This window comes from Phyllobates terribilis, unplaced genomic scaffold, assembly GCF_046119375.1.
Source record: "Phyllobates terribilis strain yellow unplaced genomic scaffold, ASM4611937v1 Scaffold_1__5_contigs__length_1240528914, whole genome shotgun sequence".
Classification (NCBI taxonomy): Eukaryota; Metazoa; Chordata; class Amphibia; order Anura; family Dendrobatidae; genus Phyllobates; species Phyllobates terribilis.
In genome coordinates, this window is record NW_027362761.1 from 1077685751 (window position 1) to 1077708043 (window position 22293).

Consider the following 22293-nt stretch of genomic DNA (forward strand, 5'->3'; position numbering starts at 1 on the left):
CCTTGTAGAATGTAAGCTTGCGAGCCGGGACCTCAGTCCTGATGTAACTGTTTAAACTGTCTCACCTTGTATTGATTTTATTGTCTGTACATGTCCCTGTTTAATTGTAAACTGCTGCGGAATATGTTGGCGCTATATAAATAAAAATTATTATTATTATTATTATTAGAGACAGAGAGGTCTGTGAGAACTCTACTGTTAAAGGAGCAGTTGAAGCAGGAAGGGCTTCAGAGATGGGCTGCTGAGAGGCGAGTAGCTGAGCTAGAGGAAGAAGTTTTCGAGCTCAAAGGTCACCTGGCAAAGTATCACTCAGTGAACGAGGCCTCCTTGGAGAAGGAAAAGGGCAAACAAGTTGCACTTACTCCTTTATACCATGAGAAGGTGGACCTGAGGAGAGCTAAGAGAGTGTTAACAGAAGATAAGTATGAAATGGAAGCGGTCAAGATGAAAATTCTTGAATTTGTAGCTGTGAGTCAGCTCAGGGGAAGCATACAGGGTGAAGAAGCTGAAAGTCAGTTGACCTTGAAACCTGAGCCAGTTGATCATTTGGAGACCACTGGTGAGACGGAAACCTCTCGGTACAAGTGCCTCATAGATGTACCCGAGGATTTGAGAGAAGAATGCACCAGTGAGTCCGTGCATGAAGAGTTTAAGAAGGCCGTGGGAGCCTGTAAGGTGTACTCGACCTCAGAAGCTAAACAACTGGTGGTTCATATTTTTATTCCATAATTTTCTAATTAAATTGTAATATATTTAATCAATAAATATGTTTTTTAAGTGTACCCATACTCTCCTTATTTCCTGATCTCAGTGGACCAGTGCGGTGGTAATCCATTATTATTATTATCTTAAACCCTCAATACACTACAGGGTTTATGGTGCCCCCTACCACCTGCAGCAGGCACACTGTGTGACTTATCAGCGCCCCTAACTTGTTTTTTGAAGTTTATCTGTATTGCCAGCAATGGTGAGGGATAAGTTCTCTGCTGTTTTCATTACATACACACATTGTTACCCGACCCCTTGATGGAGGATTGTGCACTTTTGTCCAAACCAGGAAGATGTGCAGATCCCTCAGAGAGGGGAGGAGGTGCTTCAGTTGTAGTGTGAGGAAGAAAGCAGCATCATGCAGTTCTCTGTGCAAGGGAGAGAAGTGTACTCTCTGCATGTACAAGCTGCACAAGGCAGGGTCCAGTCCCTAGAGCACAGAGATGTCCAGAGTCTGTGCTAAACTGTGAGTCTGCTCGGTCTTCATATAACGAGCAGTGAAGTGTTTTACCGGGAGCTCAGCAACGGCATGGAGTGAAAGACACTGCTGCCAGAGAAAGTGAATGTTCTGACAGGATTCATGTTGCCTGCTCACTGGATGGGATCACAGATCCAGTAACTCTTTACCTTGGACCCCTGGGGATTCAAGGAATCATCTATTAGAGGTATAATTAGCAGCAGGAAGGCTACACAACCTCACAGCTGAGAATCTGAACCCTCACCATGCAGGTCTGACCAAAACCCTGAATTGTATAGAAACTTCTGGAACTGTTTGCAGAATTCTAGTAAAAGGTACAAACTGGTTATCACCCTGTCTAAAGCTAATTATTCTCTGCTGCGCCATTCCTGCTCCATCTCCCCTGCGAGCCAGCCCTGGTTGGGAAGGGTTAATCATCTGGCACTGTTCATCACCACCTAACTTCCAGGGACCCCCATCAGTGCCCGGCCATATGAGGCCAAACATCCCAACTGGCGTCACAAACGTTTTTATTATTTTATTAACCTCCACAATTGATAAAGACTGTTGCACGTCCCCGGTCGAACCATAGCAGCACTCGGACCACCGTGCACCAATACTGTGACCATAATGGCCCTGCCGGGGCGGCACACTCTCATCGCTACAGAAATGCCAAACATGTAGATGCTAAATGTGGTTTAGACATACTGTGGGGCTCAGAAGGAAGGGGGCATTTGGATTTGAGAGTGCAGAATTCACTGGATTTTTTTTGGGGGGGGGGTCAAGCCATAGTGCTTTTCCAGAGCCTTAGTACTACCCGTAACCTGGAAGTCCCCTATACACTGTGTGCAGAATTATGAGGCAAATGAGTATTTTGATCACATGATACTTTTAATACATGTTGTCCTACTCCAAGCTGCATAGGCTTGAGAGCCAACTACCAATTAAGTAAATCTGGTGATGTGCATCTCTGTAATGAGGAGGGGTGTTGACTAATGACATCAACACCCTATATAAGGCGTGCTTAATTATTAGGCAACTTCCTTTCCTTTGGCAAAATGGGTCAGAAGAGAGATTTGACGGGCTCTGAAAAGTCCAAAAATGTGAGATGTCTTGCAGAGGGATGCAGCAGTCTTGAAATTTCCAAACTTTTGAAGCGTGATCACCGAACAATCAAGCGTTTCATGGCAAATAGCCAACAGGGTCGCAAGAAGCGTGTTGGCCAAAAAAGGCGCAAAATAACTGCCCATGAATTGAGGAAAATCAAGCGTGAAGCTGCCAAGATACCATTCGCCACCAGTTTTGCCATATTTCAGAGCTGCAACGTTACTGGAGTATCAAAAGCACAAGGTGTGCGATACTCAGGGACATGACCAAGGTAAGGAAGGCTGAAAAACGACCACCGTTGAACAAGAAACATGAGATAAAACGTCAAAAATGGGCAAGAAATATCTTAAGACTGATTTTTCAAAGGTTTTATGGACTGATGAAATGAGAGTGACTCTTGATGGGCCAGATGGATGGGCCAGAAGCTGGATCAGTAAAGAGCAGAGAGCTCCACTCTGACTCAGACGCCAGCAAGATGGAGGTGGGGTACTGGTATGGGCTGGTATCATCAAAGATGAACTTGTGGGACCTTTTCGGGTTGAGGATGGAGTGAAGCTCAACTCCCAGACCTACTGCCAGTTTCTGGAAGACAACTTCTTCAAGCAATGGTACAGGAAGAAGTCTGTATCGTTCAAGAAAAACATGATTTTCATGCAGGACAATGCTCCATCACAAGTGTATCACCCAGGGGGAATATAGGGGACTCGGTACCCGGGCCTTTTACCTTGTTTAGAAGGTCACGGCAGTCAGCTCCCGGGCCCGTACTTTGGGTCTCTCTTTAAAAAGGGGTTTTAGTGTACAGTTTGTCTCATGACGCCACCTGTGGTTTCCGGTAATGGTTACCGGAGCTGCTGCAGACCTCCGGGGGTGATGGGATGGAAGCTGAGATGTTTCTGCTCCCCACAGGTGGAGCGGACACCCGGGGCAGTGTAGGTGTAGATGGTGGTGATGCTGGGACTGGTGGTGCAGGAGAGATGGCACAGCGGAAATAACCGACAGAGGCAGTGCAGTGCAGTCATCCGAGTTTTACTCACAGTTCTTGTTCAAGGTTCTCAGGTACACTGTACGGGTGTCAGCCTCCGCGTAGCACTGCATCCACCAGACTAGGGGTTGAGCACTTTCTCAAATATATCAGGAGCGCTTGACGGAACCCCGCTTTCTTTATGTTCCGTACTTCACCGACTTCTCGCACTGGGTCTTCTCCCTCCTGCCCTGCGCTTCCCACACACAGTCCCGATCGGGTGCTCTGAAGTCCCTCTGGGCAACCTGGAGTTCCCGGACCTACTTGATGCCGTTCACGGTGAATATGGTGAGACTGTGGTGACTGCACCATGCAGAAGGCTCCGTTTTTTCTAGCCGAGACCTGGAATAACACAGCTGGTCCAGGGACCGGTTTCCTTCCTGCGGCCTGATCCCTCTGACACCTGGCAGATTCGGGGCGTACGGGTGCCGTCCTGCACTCACCGTACCCCTGGGATCCCTTCTGTAAAACGGAGCCTTTCTCCTCTGCTCCCCTCCTGGGCCTCTATTACTAGGCCCCACACATGGAACAGAGCTCCTGAAGAGACTCTCTTTGGTTCCCCCCACTCCAGCCAGGGACAGGGCTCAGCAGGAACACAATGCATCTTGCCCTTCCAGCCGGCCTGGAGTAGTGTAGTGTTGAATGCGGGTGTTGGGGTTCCGGGCAGCACTCCCTCCTTACCTGAGAGAAGGAGACACCACACCTCTGGGTGAGGTGCAGTACCTCTGTGGCGACTGAACCCTCAGGGGTGCCACACATGCATCCAACTACTCCACAGCGTGGCTGGCCAGTAAAGGTCTAAAAGAAGAAAAAATAATGACATGGCCCCCTTGTTCAACTGATCTGAACCCCATAGAGAACCTGTGGTCCATCATAAAATGTGAGATCTACAGAGAGGGAAAACAGTACACCTCTTGTAACAGTGTCTGGGAGGCTGTGGTGGCTGCTGCATGCAATGTTGATCGAAAACAGATCAAGCAACTGACAGAATCTATGGATGGAAGGCGGTTGAGTGTCATCATAAAGAAAGGTGGCTATATTGATCACTAATTGTTTTTGTTTTTGCATGTCAGAAATGTTTATTTCTAAATTTTGTGCACTGATGTTGGTTTACTTGGTGAAAATAAACAAGTGAGATGGGATTATATTTGGTTTTTATTAAGTTGCCTAATAATTCTGCACAGTAATAGTTACCTGCACAAACAGATATCCTCCTAAGATAGCCAAATCTAAAAAAAAAACACTCCAACTTCCAAAAATATTTAGCTTGGATATTTATGAGTCTTTTGAGTTGATTGAGAACATAGTTGTTGATCAATAATAAAAATAATCCTCTAAAATACAATTTGCCTAATAATTCTGCACACAGTGTATTTCCGTTAACAGATGACAGACCTGAGTGGGGGCTTGGTTTTTTTGTGGATGGAATTGAAGCATATCCAAGGTCGGTAAGTACCTACCAACCTGTACGTATGGATACAGTCCAATATCATGAAGGGGTTAAATTAATTATGGCCGCTACATACCCCTCCCAGGTTTACTCCACAGGGGGGTTTTTATGCTTCTTCCTGAGTTGGGGGTTTAGTGTCTTTTTATAGTTTTTAGCCTGGGTTTATTTAAAAAAAAAAAAAAGGCAATTTATATCAAATCAGATTGGTATATTATTGTCACAGTTGTGATATTGCGGTTGAGGAGTCAAGTGGAGGTGGACGGAAAGTTATGATGGACTCATTTTAATTTAATAGAAGCTGTTACACAATGGTGGTGAATAGGCTGAGCTTTGGTGGCCAGCCTGAAGGATGTGGTAGTGGTAACGTCTTCCTGGGGCGGCTTAGCTGTTAAGCGCAGGAGTAAGGATCTTTGGTAGGGTCATTGGAGCCCTTGAAGTGGACTGGCTTTGCTACTGTGGCAAGTGAGAGCGTGGATTGCTGCCTGTCGATTGCTGTATGGCAGGCAGCCCGGGGATCTCATGGTGTCCGCGAATCTCAGAATATACTTGCCTAGCATTTCACCTGACTCTTACCATACTCATGTGATTTTAAATAAAAGCTGTGGCCTTTTTGTCACCAAAAAACAATGTGTTGTGTATTTTTTGTTATTGGGCTATGTAGTTTAGTTTGTCTGTTAATAAATGAGGATCCATGCCATATCCAGAAGTTATTTAATATGATGTTTTATTTCATTGCTGTAAATGATGGTTTGCTATGTCAAAAATGTTATATCATCATTTCTTAACCAGGCGTTAACCAGGTCCAGGTAATGATGTAACAGTCAGAAGGCCACAGGAAGCTGGTGAAGGTCCTTCTATACAGCTCCAGGAGGATCTGCTGGACTTCAGGGCGCTAGATGGGGAGGTTTCCCGTCTTTCAGTTGATTCTAGGGCAACGGTGACAACATGCAAATGCACGAGCAGCCCTGGATAATCCACGCCGGCAGGATGATAAGATCCGGCGGAAGATGGAACCTATGAGAAGAGAAGTAAATATAATGTAAGTGATTGGACTCCATATTACATTATACCACTGTGCGGTCACTGTGGACGGACAGCAGAGGAATCTTATCATACAGAGGTCAGAGATCATTGTCAGCCATCATACATGTGACAATCCCATCACTGACAGACAACATCTGCTCCACATGAATTATTCTCACCGACTGACATCACACAACATGGAGCTGATTCTCACACTTACCTCGTCTCTTTTTCACCTTTTCTACATTTTCTGATGTTTCTGGCTCTTTACTCAGATTTATTACAGATTTTCGTTCTTCCTGAGCTGGAAATTCTGATAGGAAAGTAAAAAAATCCTCAGTAACGTTATATTCTTATAGGATCTGCTTTGTCATAACATGGATAACATAGTAGACCTATTGCACAAAAACCATATTTGAGCCTTGAAGTCAACATTCACATTGTATATGTACATACCTGCTAATGGGGACGAGGATGACAAGATGCTAATAGCATCTTCTCTATTAGATGTAGGAAAAGATTCTTTCTCCCTGTTTGGAAGAAGAAAAATGTGTAAATCACAAGTAAACGCAGAAGAATAGGAGTTGTCTCACCATAAGAACACCAACCATAAGGCATTACCTACCGGCCGCAATTATGGGATCTTATCACCAGCGATTACTAAAGCCAAAAGCACAATGACTGCTAACCATGGGGCAGTGGATGTTGCATAAGATATTATGGTATTAATGTCCTATATTTTGGGTTGTGCACATATATCAGCCTGGAGCTCCCAGCAATGACCCCATAATCTACTCACATTTCTGAGATGTTTGTGTCGGATGCTGGGGTGGTACACTCTGGAGGGGACTTGGGATCCTCAGTGTTCATCATCCTGGTAGCGGTGGTGCAGAGCTAAATACGGACAAAAATTAGACATTAAATTTTTTTTTTTTTTACTTTAAGGCTATGTGCCCACGATGCAGAAATGAAGCGGAAAATTTCCGCTTTATTTCTGCATGTCCTTGCCCGGAAAAACATGTGCGGAATTTGACACGGGTTTTTTGCGCATTTTTTATGCGTTTTGCACATGCAGAATTGCCTTGCGTTTTTCTAATGCATTGAAGATAGCAATTTCACATGTGTAAACGCACAAATAATGGACATGCTGCGGAATTTTCCGCACATCATTGAAATTGCGGATTTACATTGGGGACCATGGGAGAAGGCTTAGCAAGCATTTTACAAGCGTTTACGCTGCAAAAATTCCGCAGCAAAAACACTTGAAAAACGCATCGTGGGCACAGGCCCTTAGAAGTCTTTTTTTTTTACATATTTTAGATTTACTGATCACATACTTTAGGAAGCCTTTCAGAAGATGATGTAAAATTTAGGAAATCAAGGCTCTCATTGTCTTCACTTGTGTCCTCATCCTTTGAGTGATCTGCAAGAAATAAGTAATGAAATCTTTTTAGAGGTTATCAGTATAACACATCACTAAATTAATGGGAACCAATGGTCACATCTTTGGGAAGACAAGACAAATTGTCACTTAGTCTAGATGACGTCTCATTCTACTTACTGATAAAGAGGCTGGTGTCCACATCTGACGCAAGCTGAGGAACGTACTCCGGCTTCTGACTTAGAAGGTTGTCAAAGTCTAAGTTCCTGAGGAATGGATGACCCTTGATCTCAAATGCTCCTCCTGGAAAAAGAAATAAAAAAGTGCTGTGGATATTGTCAGAGACTGCTCCATATCTGAACAGTTTATCTTAATCTGAACTAATGATATAACTGAGCCGACATGAAGGAAATAGACTGAAAGTCATAGTATGGAGAACAAGAAAAGGACAAGCTGATAGAGAGTGATTATCCTCATGGATATTAATAATATGTTCTAAGTGTAATAAGCAAATTGTTACCTGTCCCAAGTCTATGTGCAGGATCTTTTCTGAGCAGTTCAGTGATGATGTTCTGAGCAACTAAGGGAGGAACGGGACTGCGATACCAAACTACGTCTCCTGTTATGTAGAAAATTACAGAAAATAAAACCTCTTTATTGGACTGTAAGATAAAGCAAAGGAAATAACAAAACCAATGTAACCAATCAAAGCAATGAATCAGATTATTCTACTTACCAGTAACAATATTTTTATAAAGCTCAATTAAGGAATCCCTATAAAATGGTCGAACTCCTACAAGAAATTCATGCAGGATTATCCCCATTGACCACCAGTCAACAGGTCTTCCATAGCCTTTTTTCAGGATGACCTCTGGGGCTATGTAATATGGGGTGCCACAGGCCTGGAAATCAACAGAAGAAAGAGATGAGATTGATGATACTATTATTATGACAAGTTCTCACCATAAAAACACAATGACGAAGATAAAATATCAGTGGAAAAGTCCTCTAGAAATTAAGAACATAGAGAAGAAACAATAGTGTGATAAGAATTGTAAAGAACAGTCTGGGTTTGTGTAAGTGATGCCGACCTCAAGATCCAGGAACTCTCTGGTGATGTCCTCTGTGAATTGCTTGTAGGTGTTGGTTTTTGGTATCATGACACCAACTTTTGAAAGCCCAAAATCGGCAACTTTAATGTGTCCAGCAGATGTTATCAGGAGGCTGTGAAAGAGAAGATGGTTTTAGCCTTATAGACCATATCATAATACATGACAACTTTACCCCCTTATTATACAAGAGATGGCACTTACTTGTCTGGTTTCAGGTCTCTGTGCACCACACCATAACTATGGAGGTATTCCACAGCAAGAACGGCTTCTGCAAAGTACAAGCGTGCCAAGGGGATAGATAAATGACCCCTGGTCTTTAGAAGGGTCCTACAGTCTCCACTTAGAGAAAAAAGGAAATATGACCAGTGAGGGGTTTATAAAGCAGATCACCATGATGTATAGTATAATGAGAAGTGATCAGAGATATTGGGCAGGAGAGAATATATACAGATATAAGGTATAGTTCACATATTATTAGTCTAAAGTAATGGTGAGATGTGGTCCTTAACTAATAACAGAGTGATATCACATCTCGTCTACAGCTGGAGATACTGATGTGCTCATCGTGGACATTTAGGAGAGATCACACAGATAGTGGTGTACATAAAAATCACAGGGCCCCATAGAAAGAGTTCTCATTAGGCCCCCCTTAAAAAAAATATACATATAGATATATACACATATCTATGAAGCCCCTTAATGTTCTCACCAGCAATATACCTTTTATGGCCATTTTAAAGTATGATGCTCCCAAAAGTGACCCCACCCACACACACTGAGTATGGTGTCCCCACAGTGAATACTCCTCCTTACAGTTTTAACTCACATATACAGTATCAGTGAGATAACCGCACTCAGTATGAAGCCAGCCACAGCCCCCTACTCAGTATGATGGTGCCTACAGTCCCTCCACTTAATATAATGGCCCCATAGCCCCTCACACAATATAATGGCCCCCACTCAGTATGATGGCCCCCACACAGAATAAGGACCCCCACAGCACACCACTCAATATGAGAACCTCACTCAGTATAGGGGCATTCACAGTCTCTCATAGCCTCTCACACAGTATTATGGCCCCCACAGCCCTCAATTCAGAATTATGGCCCCTACAAATACTGACATTAAAAAAAAGAACAACTCACCTCGCCCTGTTCCCCCAGCACGCTGCTCTAGTCTGTGCATTGTGAATACTGAGACTCCACGCTACAGGCGTGATCCTGTGATGACTTCGCACCTGCAGTGCATGAGGTCTCAGACTCACCAGCACAGGCTGAATGGTGGATCAGACAGCTTACGGCTCCCTGATCCCCCATTATGTTCAGCTGTATCCGCATTTTGAGGATGCAGATACCACTAAAATTGTGATGACAGGAGGAGGGACGGGGCCCAGTGCCAAGAGGAGCTGGGCCCCCTCCAACTCATTGGTCCCATAGCACACCAGCATACAGATCAATAAATTTCCGATCATCTTGGAAATATATAATCTATAGTAAATGCTCTGTAACCAACCACTTAGACTAATCCTAATTATATGAGTGGTGATAAGATGTAAGCAGACATGGGTTGAATATAATGTAATGTGCATGTCCTACCTTCTACGTACTCCATGACCATACACAGGTGAGGTTTAGTTGGAAAGGAGCAGAGCATGGAGACCACAAAGGGACAATCAGCAAATGTTAAGATGTCCCTTTCCTGAAAGGCCCTTTCCACTTTTTTTGGAGTAACCAGATTGCACTTGGCCATTTTCTTCATTGCAAAGATCTGTTGTGAGTCTTTATGGTTCACTAAGTAGACGGACCTGGAGAGAAGGAGAATCCATGGGTTATAATAAATCCTTATTAACAGTCCATCTATAGAAGTCATTATTGATCTTCTGTACTAATTCTTGAAGTCCAGCTGTCACTGGAAATCCATTTATAGAAATGCATAAATAGCACTACATAGATCACCTATGGGAGGTCTATACAATGCCACGTCTGTCGGAGCCCTCGCCCATGTCACATTACAGATGAGAGAATCTACCGAACTTATTCTTGAGCAGATTCGCTATATTTGACCAGTAGATACAATTCTGTCCAGGTAAAATTAGTCCAAATTGACAGTTCTCCAATTGCTGTAAGGAGAAGTTTATTATGCTTCTCTCATACCCCAAGGCATAATAAATGGAGGGGATGGAAGTAGTTAAAAGATAATGAAACACATTATACCCCCCTGTCCTAGGCTCGCACCTGTCCATCACGGCAGTCCTCCGTCCTCTGTGCCAGTCTTTGGTTGTTCTGGCGCCCCCTTCTGGTGCTGAGGCCAGTGATTGGACTCACATGGTCATGGTGGAGTGTGCAGGTGGAGAAGTCATTGACGTCAGTATCATGTCAATCCTCACGTGACCGTGTGCAGCCAATTACTCTTATCAGCTTCATAATGGAGCCCCGAAAAAAACAAAGTCCGCCGAGGAGGAGAGGGAAGCAATGGTGGAGGTGGCAGCATAAGAACAGATGAGGGGCTAGGACAGGTGAACATAGTATTATATTATTTTATCCCTTTCCTTAAGGGTTTGTGCCCATATTAAGTATTTACAGCAGAACTTTCTACACCATATCTGCATCTCTTGGCAGGAAAATGTTGCGGAATAAAAGGGCATTTTTGTCTCATTTTTTACATGTTTTTTGCTGCAGATTTTCCCCCATTCATTATTATGTGTGAAATCTGCAGACAAAAATGCTGACAGAATTGACATCCTGCAGATATAAATCTACTGCAAATCTGAAAGGAAAAATAAGCATCTTGTGCATGAGACTTCAGGAATCTCATTCACTTTGCTGCCATCAGGAAACCCTTCAGGCTTTGTGACAAATCTGTGCAGAAAAAAACACGACAAAAATGCGACAAATCTGCAATGTGTGCACAGGCCCTTACAGTCTGATGTAATACAGATCAGTTTGATTAACAGTATATAAATGACCTGAATAGTGAGAATTAGATGGGAACAGTGATGTGGACTCAGATCGTTTCCCTATGATAACACTGAGTGGCAGAGCACAGAGGCAGAAGCATTGTCATAGGGAACCCTGAGAAAAGTGGATTATGCCAACAGAAATCTCACCCATAAGCTCCACGGCCGATCTGTTTGGACGTCTCAAAGTCGTTCATATGCGGCTTTCTCGCCGGGATCAATGATTCGATCACAGTCTATAAAAAATAAGAAATAATATTCAGATAAAAAAGCTCCAGATACAAAAACCTCTTCCTCCCATATGATGTCCCAGCTGATTTACACTGATTGAATGTAGGGGACCATACAAGCAGGACGCTCCGCAGACACACAGACGTAATTTAAGGGGGATCCTCCATATACTAGAATCATTGTACAGTGCTGGACAATATGGGAGATCACAGAGGAGAACTTAAAGGGAATCTGTCAGCAGGTTTTTATATGTAATCTAAGAACAGCATGATGTCGGGGCTGAATTCCTGATTCCACCGTGTCACTTACTAGGCTGCGTGTCGTTGTTTTACTAAAATCAGTGTTTAATCAGCAAGAGATTATCACTACAGGACTAGGTGTCCTGTCCCATGTAGTCCTATTGTCCTATTGCCCGCCCCACCACTGATTAGCGGATATCTGCCTATTCACAGTGTACTGTACACAGAAAGCAGCCAATCAGTGGTGTGGGCGGGGTTATACGTGGCTCAGCATTCAGAGCTCTGCTAGATCTGCAGCAGAGAAAAGAGTGACTTTGTCACAACTGCTGCACCCAGTAACGTAAGTAACATTGCTAGAATCTGGGTCCCTGCCCCTACATCATGCTGCTCTCAGATGGGTAGCAAATACCAGGTGACAGATTCCCTTTAGTATAAGGGCTATTATCTTACACAATAGAGTCATCTACATTTAGAATAGAGATGTCCCATGGTTATATGGGGGATAATACTGGGCGGGTCACTCCCACCCCATGATCAGTGACTCCCACCCCATGATCAGTGACGCACAGACATCTCCCTCTATGATACTTACAGCCGCAGCTTCTTGGATCTCCGGGATCTCACAGATTATACTGTCAGGATCCGCCAGCACAGTTGTATCTAAAATAGTGATAAAACAATGAAGAAATAAAATTTATCAGACGATATCAATCCTACATAAATAATACAACAATATAACGGAGAAATGGCAGGACGTCTGTAAATGGGATTATTACTAATTATATGGGGATTCTAGATATGAGACCGTACGGCGCATCCATAGACAGATACATCTAATATAAATGATGGAGGACGCCAATCATCACATGAATGAGGAACACATCGCCCTCACTGTACATGTGAGTGATGGGAAGAGAGAGTTCAAGCCGAACAGCCATATGCAAATTAGCCTGGAAGTGCACTGGGGGCGTGTCACTGCACTCAGACTTTTTCTTCCACGCCCCCAGTGAACTTCCACCCAGATTTGATTATGGCGTATCTACGTTAGATTTCTCCAGACTGAGACATTGGATTTCTGCCATGGAAGGTTCCTTTATATTAGAGGTAAATGGCCTGTACAGTCACACCACTACGTCATATGTCACATGTGCTGACAGGTTCCCTTTACACAGAGCGGAGAGTAAATCTACCATTACTCCCTGTTCTCTATAATATCTGGATATTTCTGATAGAAGGGCGGATAATCGGCTTACCTGTGATCAGATCGCTGGTGAGGTCCGGCTGACTCGTATTAGGGTCAGGGATTATTTCCGGGTCCAGATTTTGCCCATCTTCGGTGTCGCCTTCTGCTGTTTCCTAATAATTATAATATATATATTTAATATGTGCAAGATTTCACTAAATCACCAAATACATAAATCAGGAAGCACTAAACCCGCATTTACAGATGCAGCAATTGTAACTATACAAGTAATGCGCCATCTTGGTAACTTTTCTCACAAAGTTCTCTCACTTAGGAGGATTAAGATAAAGTAAGATTGAAAAATCAAACGTTCAGTGTAAACTTCGACTTTTCTGCACTGTGATATCCCAGAGGTGTGTTATCTGCGTTCATTATTCATGGGTACATCTTGTACCTCATTCATTACTGTATTGTGTGGAATTGCTTTACACTGCAGCTCCTCTCCACAGGCCCAGATTAATATACTGTATAAGAGACTTGAATGCACATTTCTGTAATATCACCTATTATTTACAAGCAGGAAGACTCTGATAATAGTGATAGAGGCAGAAATAGAGACTTCCCACCACTGAGCTGTGACTACACCAGCAGAATACAGACTGTCATCACAGGGAGCAGCAGAGACTAGCGGCCATACATATGCTGTGCCGGCCAGGAGCTGACAGGAGGCCTGTAACATCTAACACCAGATCTGATATCTGACTGATGATCTGGAGATGATCAGAAAACAAGGACGTGCGATAGAGAAGATGACGTCTCCTTACCAGGCGTTCCGATGAGCGGGCCGGACGTTCCAGGACAGACAGGACTTTTTCGGCGAGTTCTTTAATGAAAGTCAAATCGCCATTTTGAAATCTTTCTTCAGCCTATAAAAAAGAAAATAAATTAAAAGGAAAATCCTGAGATGAGAAAGGGCACAATGGAGGCAGCCATTGTATGTGACATCTGCTCCTGTGTCTGCAGATACAATGATCACATATCTGGGGATTCGTCATGTTTTATATTGGAGGAAAGAAGAAGTTTCTATCTATCTATTATTATCTACTATTATGGAGAAGATTTGTGCGGAGCGTCCGCCACTTACCTGCTGTAGTAATGTCCTGATGATCTGAGGTAAATCGGTCAGATACTCTGACGTTAGATGACCTTGGTAGTATTTGGTCAGGCAGTCATTTACTAGCTCCATCACCAGCCGGTGAGTGAAGCTGAGGACGCCATCGGGTGGTAGAAGCGAAGTGTCAGGGCGATTGTTGATAAGAATCCCCAATAGTGCTTCTACCTGAAGATTATCCAAAAGTAATTCAGCCATAGTGAAGAACTGCAAGTGCGATCAGTCACTATAGAATAGCGAGAAACTGCAAGTGCTCTCAATCTCTATGAAGCCAAAAAAGGCACCTTTGACCCTGTGTACATTCTATAAGTATTGACTGTGAGCTGTGATGTCATAATAGCCGACAATCACCAGTGATGTCATCACGGAATGTTGTGGTGGAATCTTAAACGGGCTTCTCTGCACAAACAGATGCTGACTAGCAATATTGAAAGTGGAAACACCATAGAATGAATTACATCTCCATGTTATTATGGCTGTTCTATTTTATTACCAATTAGAACACAACCAGGATAAAAGATTGTTCACACGTTGTATTTTTTTCTACCCCAAAAACCAGAATGGTAGAAGGAAAAACGCTACATACAATGACCATACCTTAAAGATATAGTCAGTTATATTATTGGAAACATTGTGTATATTTATTTCTCATGTGTCTTTTTTTTCACCATAGAACATTTAACTCATTGGTTGCAGATCACTATCAACAACTGTGACAAATATGGAAGAATTAATAATAAGTGACCCAAGTTATAAATCATTTTGTTCAGGGGTAGGCAATTTATTTTCTTGAGGAGTCACATGAGAAACTGTGACTATTGTAGAGGGCACAACCAATAGGATGAAATTAATTATGCTCAATATTAATATTAAAATATTAATTATAATTGCTCACCTCCATATAGTGTGATTAGGTGCAAGTTGCAATGACTGCATAACATACAAAAAGAGAACACAGCAGCGCTCTGTAAGGGCCAAGATATATGCAAACACCGAAAACATAAGATCTAAATCACATTGTTGCTAAATAAAGTGCTCCTGTTCACACTATATGGAGGTACTGGTCAGGTTTTTTGTTACTTGCAGTTCGCCATTGGAGGTTGTGACTGCCTCCTTTTCTGACTCTGCACTCCACCCATCAGCCCAAGGGTGCGTTTGACTCACCCCCTGGGCCGTGGGGCACTCGGGACCGGGCTTCAAGGCAATGCTGGGAGTAGTAGTGGCGACCCGGTCCCGTGGCTTAGGGTGGTCAGACCAGTGGTAGTCTATGATGTGCTGTAGGTAATGTCCGACTACGCCACCCGTGGATTGCAGTCAGGGCTAACCGCTGCTGCAGTGCAGGCCGCTGGGGCTGATATAAATGTGCAGCACTGAATAGTTCAACTCCCCACGGGAGGAGTATGGCCCCAGGGCAGTGTATATAATGGATGATGGAGGGGATGATTCCGACCGCGTTAGCCAGGAAACGGAGGCCTCTTAAACTGTTCAGGGTCTTTATTAGAACAGGTAATATGACCCAGAAACAGGTCCGGCTTGGAGGGGGCCTGGATGTCTGAGAACAAGTGGGAAGCTGGCCCTGGTCAGGGTGAGGGTGTAGGCCTACCGTGCTCTCTGTGCTCCTTCTGGCTATTTCCCTTCTGGTAATGTAACAGCCCACGTTCCTGAGCTCACCGTGTCCTCTCGCCCTTATGGCTTGCAACTTGGGTCCCTTTCTACTCCCGGCCTGGTACGGCTTTGCTGGTCCCTTCTGCTGTGGCGGAGCCTCCGGGCTTCTAAGGCCAAGGAACATACAGTCCCCTGCGGACTGGTTATCTGCTGTAGGACCTGGAATCCTCCCAGCCTCAGACACCAAAGTCTGGTAGATTAGTTGCTTTATCTGCCAGGACAGGCTCACTTCGCCTTTGTCCCTGGCTTGTGGCTCTCCTACTGCCACACGTCCTCTTAGGCTGCAACACAACTGTCTGTCCCTGCTCTGGGACACCTCTCAATCCAGAGACAGGTTGTCCAGTTCTCCCTAACCCTGGCCCCAGCTCCAGCTTTTATAGGGGCAGCCTGCTCCCCCTACTGGTCTGGGACAGGAGGTGCTGCATGCTAATGGTCCTTGACTAGAGGACCTCCCCCTTGCTCTCAGACACAGCTTTATTACATTTGTGGCATCCAGGCCAGGGTGACACACGTTTAATTAGTGCTGGTTTCTACCTGCCCAATTAAAATTGTAGGCTTATAGCCCAAGAGAGGCATGTTTAGCAGGATAGTTACCCATCAGTGGGAGGTCACCTTGCCGTGCTTGATGGACATAAATGAATTGGCTAATTTATGCGCTAAGAACCTTTATTTTTTTGTAATTACACTTTATTTAGCAACAATGTAGTTTAGATCTTATGTTTTCGGTGTTTGCATATATCTTGGCACTTACAGAGTTCTGCTGTGTTCTCTTTTTGTATGTTATGCAGTCATTGCAGCTTGCACCTGTTCACACTATATGGAGGTGCTGGTCTGGTTTTTTGTTTCAAAAAAGTTATGTAGTCCACAATGGTACAAATAAAAAAATCAACTCATCCTGCAAAAAAGACCCAACACAGCACCTATATACTTTTCTTATCTTTGCCTACAAAGCATATGATTATTATGACATGTTGACAGTACACGCCCCGGCAGTATCCAAGCATACGTAGGTATGCTAGGACTTAAAGGGAACTTGTCATATCGTAGATGCAGTGCTATCAGTTGGCAGCAGGGAAAAGGACAGAAGGACCTGAAGATATGTCGTTTTTTGGGAAAAGATTCAGTTCAACTTGTCTATATTCAACTGTGTCTATAGAGATAGCTGTCAATCAATAGGCAGTACCACCCACTGGACTCCTAACGACAAATTGGCAGGAATCATGTGTCATTAGACGGATGGTCATCTCTGTTATGGTATGCTGCCCTGTGGTCGTTATTTCTGTGTAAAGACAGTTTCAAAAGAGCAAACGAGAACTTTTTTTTTTCCAATTCTTTATTTACATTTTCCAAAAACAAACAGAGAAAATATTCTTAATATATGGACCCAACCTGGTTGGTGAGGTCTCTTAGCAAACGTATTCTCCTTGAAATGATTCGTTGTCAGTTTCATATATACAATAATACTAGTAACAACAATTGGAAGATAGTAAATAACCATAGATATCGATACAGATCAAATAAGGAGGGACAACGTCAAATAAGATGACGTAAAGTAAAATAAAGTAAAATAAGGTAAAATAAAATAAAACAGGTGTCTTTCAATGATAAAGTAATACTTCCGATAATATTAAGTCAGGTTGTTGTAATTGAATCTGTCTAGCATTTTGGCTACCAGTTTTTTTTTTGTTTGTTTGTTTGTTTTCTTTTTAAGTTCTTGGGGATTTTCGTGGCCAGGCTCCCGTAGTGAGCATGTAGTAGAGTATCTCTTCCCATCCACCCGCCCCATATCAGGGACACAGCGTCTGGAGGAGGAGAAGGGGAGAGAACTCCATTTATGGTTCCATACAAACTTTGAAATAATTTGGTTTAGGGAGCTAAAAAGGGATTTTGGTAGGGAAATTGGGACCATGTTCATAACAAAGAATATTTTAGGTAGAATGTAAGACTTTATTACGTTGACTCTTCCTAGCCAAGATAGGAAAGGGAGATCAAAAGTTTTTAAAATATTTTTGAGGTTGCCTATGAGAGGGGTAAAGTTGTGTTGGTAGAGAGTATGTGGGTCATTTGTAATAAATATTCCCAAATATTTAATTTTATCTTTAGGCCATTTGAAAGGGGTGGAGGATTGTAGATTCCGAATGTCCGCTTCAGCGACTGAGATATTAAGCGCCTCAGACTTGTCAAGGTTTATTTTAAAATTAGAGAGTTCCCCAAATGAGGCTAGGAGGTCTAGCAATTCTGAGATAGCTGTTTTCGGGTTAGAAACCATCAGCAATAGATCGTCCGCAAAAGCTGCGGTTTTCATTTCCAGTGTCCCAATTTTGATCCCTTTGATGTCTTTATTTTGACGGATTGCCTGGATTAGTGTCTCCATTACTATTACAAGCAAGGCCGGAGAGAGAGGGCAGCCCTGTCTGGTGCCATTACAGATCCTAAATGGTTTTGACAATATTCCATTCACCCTAACTCTGGCCGTAGGTAGTGCATATAAAGCTAATATGGCTTCGATGAGGGGAGGGGGGAAGGCAAACTTCTGCAAAGCACATGTCATATATTGCCAACTTACTCGATCGAAAGCCTTCTCTGCGTCTGTAGACAATATGACAAGAGGCTTGTTTGTACGTTTGGTATATGAGATGGCCTGCAAAACCTTAGCCGAGTTGTCCTTTCCCTCCCTTCCCCTCACAAATCCAGCTTGGTCAGGGTGTATCAGGTCGGCCAGAACTAAGTTGATCCTATTGGCCAGTATTTTGCCCCACAGTTTCATGTCTGTATTAAGCAGAGATATTGGTCTGTAATTGTTACAAAGGGTGCCATCTCTCCCCTCCTTGGGTATGACAGTGATAAAAGCTTCTAAACCTCGTGGTGGTGGAATGGAACCTAGTAGAAAAGTGTTAAACAAGTCCACTAATTGTGGCATAAAAACATCTGCACATTTTTTATAATAAATAATTGGGAAACCATCAGGTCCTGGTGCCTTTCCGTATGGTATTGTCGCTAACGTCTCTTTTATTTCTTGTTTCGTAATTTTTTTCATAAGAATTGTTTGACCTATGGGGGTGATCTCAGGTAATGAAAGTCTGTCGAGGAAGGTCTGTATTCGGTTGTTAGCGGTAGCAGGATCGGTCATTGAGTCTGGGGGTTTTAAGTTGTACAAAGAGTCATAATAGCTTCTGAAGGCTTCGGCTATGTCTTCCGTCTCTACTAAGGCCCTACCCTTCTCCGATCGAACTCGCCTTATGAAGCAACTCTCCTTTTGTTTTTTAAGCATTCTTGAGGAAAATTTACTTCCTTTATTGCCATGCGTGTAAATTTTATGTCTGCAGCGTGTGAATATTTTGGCAGAGTTTATATTAAGCAGATCTTTCAGTTTGCAGCGCAGCGTGGTCAGGTCTGAGCGCACCGAATCGCCTCTTTTGCCCTTATGAATCTTTTCCAAAGTGCTGATCTGGTGTAGAATTGAAGAGAGTTCTTTGTCTCTCTGTCGTTTAACATGAGATCCTAAAGCTATCAACTCTCCTCTCAGCACTGCCTTCTGAGCTTCCCACACCATTGGTGTGATGTGTCCATTAGTAATGTTTTCACTGAAGTATCTTTTTAGGGAGAGGTTTAATTGAGACAAATGATCAGGGTTACCTAACAAAGATTCATTTAGCCGCCAGGATGGGAGTGTGCGAGGAAGGGATGTTATTTTTAGTTCTAAAAAGATCGGCGCATGATCCGAGATAGTTATAGATCCAATTGAGGTGTTTGAAACTAATTTAATAGTAGCATGTCGTATTAAAAAGTAGTCTATTCTGTGGTACGTATTATGTGGTGTTTAGTAAAACGTAAAGTCTTTCATTGTGAGATGAGCAATTCTCCATGGGTCTATAAGATGTAGAGAATCTAACTTACGGAGTAAGCACAGCCTCATTTTTTGTGGGATCGAGGATTTGCTGTTAGATGCGTCCAAGATCGGGTTCAACGTTAAGTTCAAGTCACCTCCCACAACCAATAATTCCTCTGTGAATAGGGTTAAAGTGTCTATGGTTGAAGACAACCATTGTACCTGGCCCTGGTTTTGGGCATAAAGGTTTGCAAACGTTACTAATGTGTTGGCTAAAAAGCCTTTTACCAAAATGTATCTACCGTCCGCATCTGTTAGTTGGTCTTTTAATGTAAAGGGAAGTCCCTTTTTAAAGGCAATGCTAACTCCTTTTAATGCTGAATTTGAGCAGCTGTGGAACCAATTTGGATAAGGTGAAAAGGAAGTATTGGGTGTTCTTCCCTTTTTAAAATGTGTTTCTTGAAAAAATATAACTTGTGCATGGTGTTTGCATAGTGAATAGAGGATCAGGCTGCGTTTGGCTGGTGTGTTCATACCTTTAACATTATATGATGCCGCGGTGATCAAGCCCCCCGTATCTTGTTTAGCCATAACCATGGGAACCATCTGCGAGTACCATTTTCATTATACACCTGTGGTAAAAAAAATATTCGAATAAACGTAGAACTATATACATAAAGGTAAACTTTCTCATCTTCCGCAGGGGGGGTGGTATTAAGAACCCAATTTTGAAGGATGAGATATAGTATAAGAACACCCAAGTGGTGATGCTTCTAATATCCATTTAACAACAAATAGAGCACACCTTTTACGGAACAATTTAACCCAATTCAGCAGGGGGAGACAGTTTTAAGTTCACATTCTCTTTCAGTATAAACCTTATTACTTAAGAGTGTTGACAAAAAAGAAAGAGGGAAAAGAACCAACAAGGGAGAGGGGAATAGGGAGAGGTGGGGGAAGGAGAATTTGGAGGATCAGGGCGAGGGAACAGAGTGAGATTACAATCCAGCATATAACAGAGTATTAATCAAAATATATCCAACAGATTCTTTCAGCTTCATCTCTAGTGGGTGACAAGTCTAGACCCTCCATGTCCTTTATCAACTTCTCATGTTAAATCTCTTTTGGTAGAGGCCTTCTTGGATTTTGGAGAGGTGAACTTCTTTTTGGTGGACCATTCCCCAGGTTTGATTAGATTCGGAAAGTCCAATCCCATGTCCAGGGGAAGCCATGAAGAAATTTGTATAGGATCTATCTGTAGGAGTTCCCAGGATTTCTCTAGATCGTCAGGGGTACGAATGGTAATTTGTCGTCCCTCTTTAGTGATCCCCAAACCGAAAGGGAAGAGCCACCTGAATCTTAATCCTTTGGCCACTAGTGCGTCTGTCAGTGGCTTTAGTTGTCTCCTTTTTGCTAATGTGGTCGGCGAAATGTTGGAAAATTTGTGTCGTTATAGATTAGAGGGTATTTCTCTCTGGCTCCTTTTAAGATAGCTGCAGTGTCTAGATAATTTAACAGTCCACAGATAACATCTCTAGGTGGTTCCCCATTTTTGGGCTTTGGTTTGAGTGCTCTATGCACTCTTTCAATGATGATACTGTTGGCTTTGTCAGGTCCCAGAATGTAGGAAAATATCTCCATAGAGACTTTGTTGAGAGCCTCTGGCGCCCAGGATTCTGGCATACCTCTCAGGCGAACATTCTTCCTTCTACTCCTATTCTCCTGGTCTTCTACGGATAGGAAAATGTCGTTGAAGTGTTTCTGATGAGTGATAATTTGATCTTTCAAGATGTTAGAGGCCTCTATCAGATCTGTTTGGCTGTTCTCTAGTGTCTTCACCCTGTGGCCTATGTGTTGCATGTCTGCTCGTAATCCGTTTATCTCCTTTGTCAATGGCTTCATGCTGTCAGCTAGTAGTTTTTTCATAAAGGAGCGAGAGATTGGTCCCTCTGCATTAGATTCACAGTCAGACTCATCAAAGCTCGCATCTGGGTTGTCCATGTTGGAAGAGAGTTTTGTATAGTACAGTTTTGATTTTATCCTGGATCCGGGATGTTTCCCCCTTCCTTGTCAGAAATTTATCCAGTTCTCCCTGGGGAGTGGTTTTCTCAGCCGTAGGGGTATTTCTCGTGAGACTTTTCGCCCTGTCTTTTTGTGTTCGGACCATTATATATTTCTTTAAAGCGGGCAATATTGGACCACCACTTGGGCTATTTATACATTTTAGGCGTTCATATTTATTATTTTAGGTGACATTGATGGAGATGTGCACTCGCCCTCAATTAGCAGGGGGTTTTATAATTGTATATTTCCTAGCAGTGGCACCAAACAGCCACTAGATGGTGAACTTAGACCGCTGTGTCCCAGTTCACTATGTTGTAAAATTAGAATCTTCTGGTGTCTGCTCTTAACGTATATTCAAAGGAGCCTCATGTATTGTAGGGTATATATGTTATTATGTGTGGTGGAGGAAAATCACCTAAGTTATCCCTTTATAACTTGCAACCTCCGCAGGGACTAGGAAAAGAGTTGCAGCTCTCTGATAGAGGTTAGTGTCTATAAATTGCTTAGAGAAGCTGTAAACTGTATAGGTGTTTAGCTGTCTCTGCTGCAGGGAACTGCATTCAGTCGTCTCCACTCCCACGCCACAATCCCGCTAATATGGCGTCGGCACGTACGGCGGGAAAGTCCCCGGCGATT